Source organism: Delphinapterus leucas, chromosome 9 (genome assembly GCF_059928025.1).
Source record: "Delphinapterus leucas isolate spDelLeu-1000000601 "Yukka" chromosome 9, BTC_Dleu_Yukka2, whole genome shotgun sequence".
Taxonomy (NCBI): Eukaryota; Metazoa; Chordata; class Mammalia; order Artiodactyla; family Monodontidae; genus Delphinapterus; species Delphinapterus leucas.
Genome location: NC_143137.1, coordinates 86,970,120 through 86,983,230, shown reverse-complemented (window position 1 = coordinate 86,983,230; position 13,111 = coordinate 86,970,120). Strand labels below are relative to the sequence as shown.

Sequence of the window (13,111 nt, the reverse complement as noted above, 5' to 3'; positions counted from 1 at the left end):
ATAATTCAAAAGGAGTCATGTACCAAAATGTTCATTGCAGCTCTATCTACAATAGCCAGGACATGGAACCAACTTAAGTATCTATCAACAGATGAATGGATAAAGAAGATGTGGCACATATATACAATGGAATATTACTCAGCCATAAAAAGAAATGAAATTGAGTTATTTGTAGTGAGGTAGACAGACCTAGAGTCTGTCATACAGAGTGAAGTAAGTCAGAAAGAGAAAAACAAATACCATATGCTATCACATATATGTGGAATCTAAAAAAAAAAAAAAGGTTCTTGGGCTTCCCTGGTGGCAGAGTGGTTGAGGGTCCGCCTGCCGATGCAGGGGACACAGGTTCGTGCCCCGGTCCGGGAAGATCCCACATGCCATGGAGCGGCTGGGCCCGTGAGCCGTGGCCGCTGAGCCTGCGCGTCCGGAGCCTGTGCTCCGCGACGGGAGAGGCCACAACAGTGAGAGGCCTGCGTACCGCAAAAAAAAAAAAAAAAAAAAAAAAAAAAATGGTTCTTAAAGACGTAGGGGCAGGACAGGAATAAAGACACAGACGTAGAGAATGGACTTGAGGACACGGGGAGGGGGAAGGGTAAGCTGGGACGAAGTGAGAGAGTGGCATGGACATATATACACTACCAAATGTAAAATAAATAGCTAGTGGGAAGCAGCCGCATAACACAGGGAGATCAGCTCGGTGCTTTGTCACCACCTAGAGGGGTGGGATAGGGAGGGTGGGAGGGAGATGAAAGGGGGAGGAGATATGAGGATATATGTATATATATAGCTGATTCACTTTGTTATACAGCAGAAACTAAGACACCATTGTAAAGCAATTATACTCCAATAAAGATGTTAAAAAAATATATTCTTTATTTGTGGACATTTCTTCGAGGATTCTTACATGAGGGAAAGGCACCTTTCAATTTCCACTCTGACAACCTCCCAGGCACAGGGGCTGTATTCCTTTTCCTTCAGGTAGAGATGGATTCCGCAGAAATACTCGCAGGCAGCAAGTCCCAAATGGCAGCAATCCAGATTGTCTTATTTCATCTGCTCCAGTTGGTGCAGCCTCAGATCAAGGCTAGAGGGAAGTTTATGGAGGAGGGTGTTGTTCCAGGCAGCACGGCTGTCCTCCGTGTTGAAGAGGTTGGAGATCTGCTGGAGCATCAGTTGGTAGAAAACCAGTAGTTTTTAAGCAGCCTGGCGGTTGAAGTGAACAAACTTTCCATTTTGTGATTTTCATGGAAGAAACGGTCGCTTCCAATTGGGAGTGATTAATATACTAAGCTATCAATTCATAAAACCACCTATATTGTAACCTAGCAGCAATATTGGTAACATATTCAATAGTTTAAATTCTTACTTACATATGGGTTCAGTTTGGGGAAACTTACCTAATTGGAATGCTTCTTATTTTATTAATTACTGTGGTAAAATGTTATTTGAGATCTGAAGAGTCTATTTTCCCTTTCCTTCTTGGCTTTTGGTATTGTCTCCTTCTCACTCTCTATTTTCCAGTAATTTTATCCCACCATAGGAAGGAAGGTGTTAGCAGTTTACACACACAAACACACACACACCAGACCATACAGTGTTAGGACGCTTCATGTTTCTTTTCTGGTGTCCTAAAATCCTGTCCTATGTATTCTATATTGCTATGGATCCAGTTACCTTTGCTGATTGAGTTTAGAAGTTGATTTTAATTTACCTCCTTTATTATAATTCTTAACAAATTGTTAGTGGGTGAGAGACTTCTTTAATAATTCATCCATTTATTTGTTTAAAAACATTCAATTAAGTGTCAGCTACTATGTGTCATAAAATGTATTTGGCCTTGAGGATACAGGAAGAAACTAGACCATTCTTGCCCTTAAAGGCTTCCTGGTCTCGTGAGAGGGATGGGACAGTGCTATGGTGAAGATGAGCCTAGGATGCAAGTAGAAAAGAGAGAGAGTTGAGGTTCCACCTTCCTGTTCTCTACTAGTTTTCTATTGCTGCTATAATAAATTACTACAAACTCAGTGACTAACACAACACAAATTAATTTTCTTACAGTTCTGAAGTTCAGAAATCCAAAGTGAGTATCACTAAGCTAAAATCAGATTGTTGGCAGAGTTGTATTTCTTCTGGAGGCTCCAGGGGAGGGTCTGTTTCCTTTTTTTCCCCCAGCTTCTAGAGGCTGCCCACATTCCTTGGCCTCTCATCTTCAAAGACAGCAATCACATCACTGTGGCATCTACTTCCGGCTTCACACCTCATCCTTTGCCTCTGCCTCTCCTGCTTCTCTTTCATTTATAAGAACCTTTGTTTTTCCATGAGGCCCACCCCAATAATCGAGGAAAATCTTCCCATTTCAAAATCCTTAATTCAATCACATCTGCAAAGTATCTTTTACCATATAAGGTGATATGTGCACAGGTTTCAGGGATTTGCACATCGATACTTTTGGGGAAATATTATTCTGTCTACCACAGTTTCCAAGACACCTGTGCCTTCTCAACAGCCTTTTTACCTTCTGCCACCTTGCTCCCTGGTAATAGAGCCCAATTTGTTCAGCTGGCAGGTGGGATTCCTTGATCGTAGGTAGGTAGGTCCCTGTCCAGCCCTAGGGTATGAATCACTGGTCCAAAACAGTCATATAATCTCATTCCTGTTAGTCAGTGACCCTTCTAAGGGTAGGCATGTGACCTAGTTCTGGCTAATGGATAAAGGTACAAAATTAATAATACGACAAGATACATGAAGTGTACACAGGTGCTAAGATCTTTATACAAGTTTAAAGCTTTAATCCACACAATAATCCTATGACGTAAATTGGTAAAGCCATTTTACAGATGAGAAAAGTCAGATACAGATCAGTTAGGTAACATGAACAAAGTCAAACAACTTATAAACGGCTGAGGTGGGGTTTGAACCTGGTAAGTCTGACTCCAAAATCCATGTTCTTAATTGACACTTCATTGCCTCCAAGGGACAATCTTCTGAGGACAGCATCCTTCCCAAATACAAACACAAAGCTCTAGGAGGAGAAAGCCTAATACCCCATCCCTTTCTTCTTGCCTTAACACTAGACATGATACCTGGAGGTGCAGTAGCCACTATGGAGTCATGCAGAAGCAAGAAAAGCATGAATTAACGATGGAGAAAATTACAATGATCTCAACCTCTCTGTTGAGGGTCACTGAACCAATGGCAGTAATAACCTGCCTCTGGATTTCATATAAGGTGAGAAAACTAAAATCCTGTATGTTTAAGCCACTGTAATTGGACTTGCTATAAATTGCAGCCAAGCACCTTTCTAATTGATGCACTTATGTACTACTCTATCACAGCACTTTCCAAACTGCTGCAACTATTTGGACCCACATCTCCCTCCCTTATCAGACTGGGTGTTCCTTAATGGCAGGAGAAAACTAGTCCAGTAATTAGTGCCTCTCATAGATGGCTCCCAATGATTCCCACTCCTGGATTCATGCCCTTGTGCAATTCCCTTTCCTTGAATGTCGGCTAGAGCTAGTGGCCTGCTTCTAATGAACAATTTATGGTAAATGTGATGAGGATGTCACTTCCGAGATCAGGCTATAGAAGACTGTAACTTCCCTCTCTCTCTTTCTCTCACTTGCTTTTTTTCTGATGGAGTAGGCTGCCATACTGTGGTGTGGCATATGGAGAGGCAAGGAACTAAGGGTAAACTTAGACCAACAGTCCAGCAAGAAACTGAGGCTCTTGGTCCAATAGCTCTCCAGGAACCCAAGCCTGCTATCATGAGTGAGCTTGAAAGCAAATTCTTCACCAGTTGAATCTTAAAATGACTGCAGACCACCTGTCGGGAGAGCGTGTGCTCTAGACCTTGAGCTCACACCTCTCCATTCTTTAATCTGAGAATAAAGCTTTCCTTTGCTTCTGAACCAAACTTGGTCTCCTTTTGGCACAAGCCACACCAGCCAGAAGGACCTATGTTGGAAGCCATGTGGCTGACAGGGTCTTGGTGCTCTGGCCGGGTGTCAGGCCTGAGCCTCTGAGGTGGGAAAGCCAAGTTCAGGACATTGGACCACCAGACACCTCCCGGTCCCATGTAATATCAATCAGCGAGAGCTCTCCCAGAGATCTCCATCTCAACACTAAAACCCAGCTCCACTCAATGACCAGCAAGCTCCAGTGCTGGACACCCCATGCCAAACACCTAGCAAAACAGGAACACAATCCCACCCATTAGCAGAGAGTTCACAGACACCCCAAACACACCACCGGACGCGGTCCTGCCCACCAGAAAGACAAGATCCAGCCTCATCCACCAGAAGACAGGTACCAGTTCCCTCCACCAGGAAGCCTACACAAGCCACTGAACCAACCTTACCCACTGGGGGCAGACACCAAAAACAACGGGAACTACAAACCTGCAGCCTGTGAAAAGGAGACCCCAAACACAGTAAGTTAAGCAAAATGAGAAGACAGAGAAACACACAGCAGATGAAGGAGCAAGGTAAAAACAAACCGGACCAAACAAATGAAGAGGAAATAGGCAGTCTACCTGAAAAAGAATTCAGAATAATGATAGTAAAGATGAGCCAAAATCTTGGAAATACAATGGAGAAAATACAAGAAACGTTTAACAAGGACCTAGAAAAACTAAACAGCAAACAAACCATGATGAACAACACAATAAATGAAATTAAAAATACTCTAGAAGGAATCAATAGCAGAATAACTGAGGCAGAAGAACGGATAAGTGACCTGGAAGATAAAATAGTGGAAATAACTACCACAGAGCAGAATAAAGAAAAAAGAATGAAAAGAATTGAGGACAGTCTCAGAGACCTCTGGGACAACATTAAATGCACCAACATTTGAATTATAGGGGTCCCAGAAGAAGAAGAGAAAAAGAAAGGGACTGAGAAAATATTTGAGGAGATTATAGTTGAAAACTTCCCTAATATGGGTGGAATAGGGAGGGTGGGAAGGAGACGCAAGAGGGAGGGGATATGGGGATATATGTATACATACAGCTGATTCACTTTGTCATACAGCAGAAACTAACACAACAATGTAAAGCAGTTATACTCCAATAAAGATGTTAAAAAAAAAATGACTGCAGCACTAGATGACACTTTAACTGAAGCCTTGTGAGAGACTCTGACTGAGTCAGAGAACCCAGTTAAGCTGTGTGCAAACTCCTGACCCACAGGAAATATTGTTTAATAAATGTTGTTGTTTAGACCACTAAATTTGGGAGTAATTTGCTATAGAGTGATAGGTAACTAATTCAGTGTCCAAAAAGTATTCATTGAATAAAGCAATAAACATTGTTGAGTTGAACAATGAAAAAAGGGTGGAAGTATGGGAAATATTAGGGAATAATTCTTCCATAGAGAAGGTGATAACTAAGCTGAGGTTTGAAGGATGAAAAAGAGGGAATGGAGTACATCCAACAGGGGGATTGGCGTGTAAACAGCAGAGAGAATGTAAGGAGAGTTGAGTTAGGAAACTTACTAGTAGATCCTTAAGAATGGAGGGCAGGATATCTGTGGAAAGGAGCTGGAGGTAAAGGTGAAAGTTTTAGTAAGATGAACACTCCGAGGCTTTGCAGTACGTCATGCAAAGATGTGAGCTTTGTTCCCTAGGCCATGGGGAGCCGGCGAAGGCTTTCCAGTAGGGAAGATGCTCCCGATGGTAGCTATGGAGGGAGATGGAGTTGCGGGGTAGTGGTGGGGATGAGGGGAGGGAGGCCAGCTGGAAGACTACTGCAGCAGTCCAGATAGAGGATGAAGATGCTCCAGAGTGAGGCTGGAGTCATAGTGGGGAAATGAGAGGATAATTGATTCAAGACCTTTCAGGATAATGCAACCCCACCTAGGAGTGAGGTAGAAGATAGGATCTAAGGTGACTTGTAGGCCCCGGTGGGGTACATACCCTCACTGAGAGAGGGTCTGAGCTGGAGACGTAAATTAAGACATTATTGGTTCAGAGGTGGTAGATGGAGGATGAACATTTAATGAGCACATACCATGTGGCAGATCTGAGATTCTCTCATTACTTATGGTTTCACATTTATTTCTTACAAGTACTTGGTGAGTTATGCATGATTAGCTCCATTTTACGGAGGACAAGGAAACCGAGGGTCAGAGAGGTCAAGACCACGTAGCTAATAAGTGAAAGGATCAGTGTTCCAACCCATGTGACTGTCTCAGAGTTCCAGATAATTTCCGTTTTCCATGGTGCTCTGGAAGACTGACAAAGCGACAGGACCAAGAAGAGAGTCTGGGGAAAGAATGATATTGAAGAGGTGGGTGAAGAAGAGGAGCCTGTGAAGCGAACCACAAATAGGTGGTCTGAGATGGGGGAGAAGATTAGAAGGGGTGGTGTCATGGGGGCAGTGGTAAGAGAGACATTCAAGATGAGGACACTGTCCCCAGGATTATTGCAGCACTGAGCTGAACGACAGGAAAGTGGTTATTAGTGGTCTTGAAAGGACAATCTCAGTAGCTTGATGCCAGGTTGCTAGTGCCTGAGGCAAGACTTAGATAAACCAGCAGGGGCAATCAATGCAGACAATTCCTGCTCTGAGGCTGGCCGTGAAGGGTAGGAGAAAGATTGAGAGATACAGAAATAGGTAGAGGCTGCTCAGGCTTCAGGTAAGATTTTGCTTGTTTATAGGATCAGTTTAGACTTCGGGAGTGGATCAGATTCTGTGCTGAGAAAGACCCAGTGGTTAGGGAGAGGATTGGCAGTTACAGGAGCAGGAGGCTGTTGATGGAATCAAGTTTGTCAGCTGACACAAGAAATCTCAGTCTGGAGACAAATGACAGCCGCCCCCTTGGTCTCCAAATTTAGTCTCCCTTTCGTGTGACCAGGAATGATTCTTCCTCTGCTGTCTTGAAGGTGACCTTCATGGTTCCATTATTCTTTTCTTTTTTTTTTTTTTAACATCTTTATTGGAGTATAATTGCTTTACAATGGTGTGTTAGTTTCTGCTTTATAACAAAGTGAATCAGCTATACATATGTCCCTGTATCTCTTCCCTCTTGCGTCTCCCTCCCTCCCACCCTCCCTATCCCACCCCTCTAGGTGGTGACAAAGCACTGAGCTGATCTCCCTGTGCTATGCGGCTGCTTCCCACTAGCCTATTGTTCTTTATGTCGGTTCTTGAAAACCCTTTGGGATCTTTAAGAACTAATTCAAAACTCTGCTTCTGAGGGGCAGCCCCAGACTAAAAGAAATTCTAACATGATTTCTGGTTCTACCATACATATTCTGTGTGACCCTTGTTTCTTAGTTTTCCTTCTTATCCCCTTAGATCCCTGAGATATTGTAAAGATTCAAGAGCTCACTGTGTTCCTCTTATATCTGCCTAGTACTCAGCACAGTTTTGTGCACACAGTGAGTATGTAATAAACACGTTGATTTGTATCTGCTTAATCCTCAGAAAATCAGGTGCATATAAACCTCTTGGGGGACCGCCATCTTGCTTACACAGGTGGAAAATATCTCAGTATTTAATCCCCACAATCCATAGGCTAGAGGTGAGGTCATAGGATAATACCTAAGCAGCCTTTTTTATATTTCTTATTAGATAAAATTGTTATAACAACATCTAAATAGACTGTGATTTAGAGGTAAAACAGAAACTGCTGGCTCCCTCTCCTTCAGACCATGGAGATGTCCTTTCTGCAGCACGTAGGGACAGAGTAATTGTGAATTCTATATGTATCAGTAAGTTGTTTGCAAGCAGCCATTACCAAAATGAATGAATTAAATAATAACATTACGATGGCTAGTTGATGTAGAAATTTGACCCAGCAACAAATCCATTAACATGTTTCTGCTTGTTTCTAGTTTTAGAATTCTATCAGATTAAGGCAAAACTGAGTCAAATTATCATTCAGTTCCACATAAACTGAAGTCAAGAGGCTGTTCTTTTTCATTTCTATCTGGAAACTTATTTCATCCAGTGTTTAAATTAAATGCAATATTATTATATTGGCGTATGGTTGGTACGTGCAGGACGATTAAGCTAGCTTGCGGATGCAGAACAAACCCACAACTAGAAGAAAGGAAAACATATTCAGTTCTCTGGCCAGGCATGTTTCAGTATCATGGTTGATATTTTTTACTCTTTGTAAGGTTGCTTTGATATTGTGTAGTCACTCTCTTCAAATCACATCTCTACATCTAGATGAAATCCTGACCCACCTCAGTATCCCGTAGTCTTCAGCAGCAGGGGACGTGAAAATCACAGCATGAAGAGGTCAGAAAGTTTCCACTGCACCCAGACTCAGGATCGAGTTGAACAGCAGTAACATCCCTACTGCACTGGATAAAAAGGTACACGATGGCTTCATCACTAATATTATATTCTGCTTGTGTCACTCAGTAGACAAGCTGGTGGTCAAGCCCTATTTTGAGCCCAAGGGTAAGAGAATCAGGAGTGAGGGACGGCCTTTTTGAAGTCTTGAAGCACCTCCCCATCTTTGTCATGAATTTTCATCGCTGGAGTGTTTGGAGACCATGTGCCTGAGGGGGCTGTCCATCGGCAGAGACGTAAAGCAGTGTTCTTCACTGCATGTGATCGATCGATAAATATCCCTTGGCCCTTCTGTGAATAGCAGAGCTGGTGACCTCAGTGTCACAGAAAATTTCTAATTTGGGTAATTACATTCTGCTTCTCTCTGTTGCTCCTGGAGCTTAAATAGAAAATGGAATTCTTCATTTTCATTCGTCAACTGCTGCTTAACTTACACTGCTGTGAGGTGTCACTGTGAGCTGTTAAACATCTCTGCTGCACCCTACTTCGGAGGTGGTTGCATCTTCATTGAATTTTACTTTAATTGACTTGAACACACTACATAGGTTATAAATCTGTTTGCAAAATCCTTTCCAGTCTACTTAGAAAGATCCCCATAAATATTAAAACACAATAATTAGCTTTATGAAAGAGATTTGGGGGATACATTTTTTTAGACATTTTGTTAAACAAAGTCTATTACTGAGTGTTTTCCACGAATGTACAATAAAAGACACATTATTTTTTCTTTATAATGCTGAGAGTTTTCGATTAACAAATTAGTCAATCAGTGGGTATGTTCTCAACACCTGCTTAGCACAGGGCTGGGTTCTGGCTCTCATGAAGAGGTGCTAAACAGATCCAAGAACAAGTAGTTCCCACAAGAGGTCAGGCCTATCCCACTAAAGCAAGCACTGGGGATACCAAAATACGTGGGTGGGGATGTGAGGGGAAAACGGTATGCTTTGCCCCCCCAAAACCACCTTTCCCTCCAGTCTCCCACAAATACCCAAAACCCCAGTTTTAAAGTTCTGTGGAAGATCCCATGAAATGCGAATTTAGGTCTTGAAAGGACTACAAATATTCTTACAAGTTTTTTTTTTTCCAACATTTACTGAGAGCCCACTATGTTCCAGAAACCTTGCCTACAGTATTATGATCACCATTGGGCAGGTGAAGAAATTCTGAGAGGTGTATTAAATTGGCCAAAGTTGCATGGTTAATAAATAACAGAAATGGGATTCAACTCCTTTGGCAAGCTGCTGTTTCCGCCTCCCCAGCCGGCCTCCCCGCTGAACTGGATGTGGCCTTTTTCCCACAGGCTGAGGGGAAGGCAGCTGCTCACATAACTACAATACAGTGTCACGAGAACTGCCACAGAGAGGTGTACACTCCGGCACCCGAACTCAGAGGAGGGAATGACTAACTCTGCCTGGGAATCAGAAAAATTTTCATGGAGGAGGTAGCTTTTGTTTTTTTGGTCTCGCCACGCGGCTTGCGGGATCTCAGTTCCCTGGCCAGGGAGAGAAGCCAGCAATGAAAGCACCAAATCCTAACCACCAGACCACCAGGGAAATCCCAGGAGATAGCATTTTAGACCGGATTTTGAAGGACAGAGAGAGGGTGAGTTCCAGAGCACAGCCTGATTTTGTGAAAAGTACTTGGGCTTTAGAATCAAGGACTAGAGTTTGAATCCTGGTTCTAGCTCTTAAACATTCCATGAACTTGAGCAAGGTTTTTAAATTTTTCTAAGCATGCTTTTTCTCATTTTCAAAATTGGAAAAATAACAAATTTCTAGGAGTACAGGAGGAGGAAGTAGATAGCACAATGCCTGGCACATAGTGAACATTCGGTGATGATCATTTATCTTCTCCTTTCTCAGTCAGAGAGAGTGACATGCACCAAAACTGGCTGATGTGAGAGCCAGAAATTTGGTGCGGCTCCAGTAGAAGGGTGGGGCATCTTGGTGGGAAACAAGGTTTATACAGATTCTGAAAGACTTAAGTATTCTGTGAGGAGTTTGGATTTTATCCTATAGGAAGTGAGGAGCCATTAGCCATTTTTAAGCCAAAGGATGTCATGATCAGATTTCTGTCTCAACAGAACTCTCATCTCAGTGTGAAAATCCGACATTAGAGTGACAAGGAGGCCAGTTAGAAAGCTGTTACAATAGGACAACTGGCAAGATTTGAGACCCAAAATCCAGATAGTGAAAGTAAAGATAGAGAATGACCCTCAGTAAATGAAACTGATGGAAATTTTTGATTGAAAAGAAATTAAAGCTGACTTGAAACTTTTAATTAATGGGTCCATGTAGATGGTGTTGCTACTAACCAGTTCAGGGGAGTGAAAATGTTTTGGGAGGAAGGACTATTAATCTTATTTTATATACTAGAATTTGAGGATCATGTAGGACATACCAGTAGACATTTCCAATGTAGTTAGAAGTTTGACCTGATGATAAAGACAGAGATATTAACGTGATTGTTAATGTTATGTAGGTGGAAATTGAAGTTATGAGATGAGGCAAAATCACACTGGGAGAGCAGACAAAGCACTAAGAGAAGAGGTCCATGGGAGGAACCATGGGAGAGCATAACCATGTAAAGAAGGAACAGAGAATGTGAAGCTGAAAAAAAGTCTGAAGAACTGTGAAAGAACTTGGAGGAGACTTATACAAGCCAGGAAGCCAAAATTTCCACCACTACTAAGAAGTAAGTTCCATGAGGGCAGAGGTTTTTGCTGTTGTTGTGTTTCACTGATATCTATCCCAGCTTTGGAACAGTGCCTGGCATGTAGTAGGTACTCAATAAATTCACTGAATGAATAAGTGTTAATTAACATGTTAGGGAAGAAAGGAGTTTCAAGAAAGAGCGGTCAACAGCATCAAATGCTATAAAGAGATCAGGTAGAATGAGAACTGAAAAGATCAGCAGTTGAAAAGTTATACGAGGGCTTCCCTGGTGGCGCAGTGGTTGAGAGTCCGCCTGCCAATGCAGGGGACACGGGTTCGTGCCCCGGTCTGGGAAGATCCCACATGCCGCGGAGCGGCTAGGCCCGTGAGCCATGGCCGCTGAGCCTGCGTGTCCGGAGCCTGTGCTCTGCAACGGGAGAGGCCACAACTGTGAGAGGCCCGCGTACCACACAAAAAAAAAAAGTCATACGAGACCTTTCAGTATACAGTGTTCATATCTCAGTGGGTTATAATCTAAATGGAAAATAGTATGGAATTCCCTCAAAAAACAAAAAATGAACTACTATATTATCTAACAACCCAACTTCTGGGTATATGCCCAAAAGGAATGAAATCAATACCTCAAAGAAATACCTACACTCCCATTTTCATTGCAGCATTATTCACAATAGCTAAGAAATGAAAACAACCTAAGTGTCTAGTGACAGAAGAATGGATAAAGAAATTGTGTTATACATACATACATATATATATATATATATATATATATATATATACGTACTTACACACGATGGAATATTATTCAGCCTTTAAAAAGGAGATTCTGCCATTTACAACATGCATAAACCTGAAGGATATGATGCTAAGTGAAATAAGCCAAACACAGACAGAAAAAAGCTGAATGATCTCACTTATATGTGGAATCTACAACAGTGGAATACACAGAAGAAAAGAGTACAACAGTGGTTACCAGGTATGGGCAGTGGGGGAAGTGGGGAGATGTTGGCCAAAGGATACAAAGTTGAGGTTATGTAGGATTAATAAGTCTAGAGCTCTAATGCATTGCATGATAACTATAGTTAATAATTCTGTACTGAATACTGGAAATTTGTTACTAGAGTAGATTTCAAGTGTTCTCATTTAAAAAAAACAAACAGTAACTATGTGAGGAAATGTTAATTAGCTTGACTGTAGTAATAATTTCGCTATGTCTATGTGTAACAAATCGTCATGTTGTACACCTTAAAATATATAATTTTTATTTAAATTTTTAAAAAATAGACAAATTGAGAAGGAATTGATAGAGAAGAAAACAGAACATGCAGAATGCCAAGAAATCTGGAAGTGGAGGAAAGAAAGGGTAGTTGTAGAGGACAGTTTTCTAGAAAGTCATTATTAGTATGTCTACAGAGAAAGAAATGACTAGAGAGGAAGAAAATGAGCATACAGAGGAGAGTGGTGGCAGGAGACTTTGAGTCTAGGTAGAGGGCTCAGCCTTTAGGAGAAAGAGGGGCAGCATTAGCAAGAAGGACCTTGGCTATTTCAATGATTTGAGTTAGAAGGGAGGAACCTCAATGAAGTAGGAGGAAAGGTTTCCTAATGAACTTAGGGAGACTGAGGATTGGGTAAGGGTTAGGGAAAGAGAGTGAAGAATAGCTAAGGGGAATCACTAAAGCAGGAAAACTGAGGTGAGGTTAGCATAGATGAGTTTATCCCATTAGCTGCTGGGGCCTTTGGAAGCAGAGATCAATGCACAGAGGGAAAGTTATTTAGAACAATTTTCTCAAAGAGCAGTAGATGGGACATTGACCAAAGAAAGAAACCTCAATAGAAACACCAGAAGGGCACTTGGCCCTTGGGAAGGTGGAGAGGGTGATAGGTGGGGGTGTTCAAAGAGGAAATGGTACAGATGTTCTTAGAATGAGAGAATCTTGTGTTATATAGGAACTTAGAGGCCATCAAGTCAAAACTGTCATTCAGAGATGCATGGTAACACTTATTATGAGCTTGGTACTGCATAAAGCATTTATATGTATAACCTAATAATAGTTCTTAAATGACTGTGTTTTTCTCTTTTGCCTTCCTGGGTACTTAACCTTCACTCCATTGAGCCTGGGTATCCAAATGTGGG

The 13,111-nt window shown here is 41.9% G+C and overlaps 1 pseudogene; it reads right to left on the bottom strand.

Moving 5' to 3' along the window:
- Positions 1 to 704: 704 nt before the first annotated feature.
- On the bottom strand, positions 705 to 1,184 carry LOC149748446 (interferon tau-2-like; annotated as a pseudogene).
- Positions 1,185 to 13,111: the final 11,927 nt, after the last annotated feature.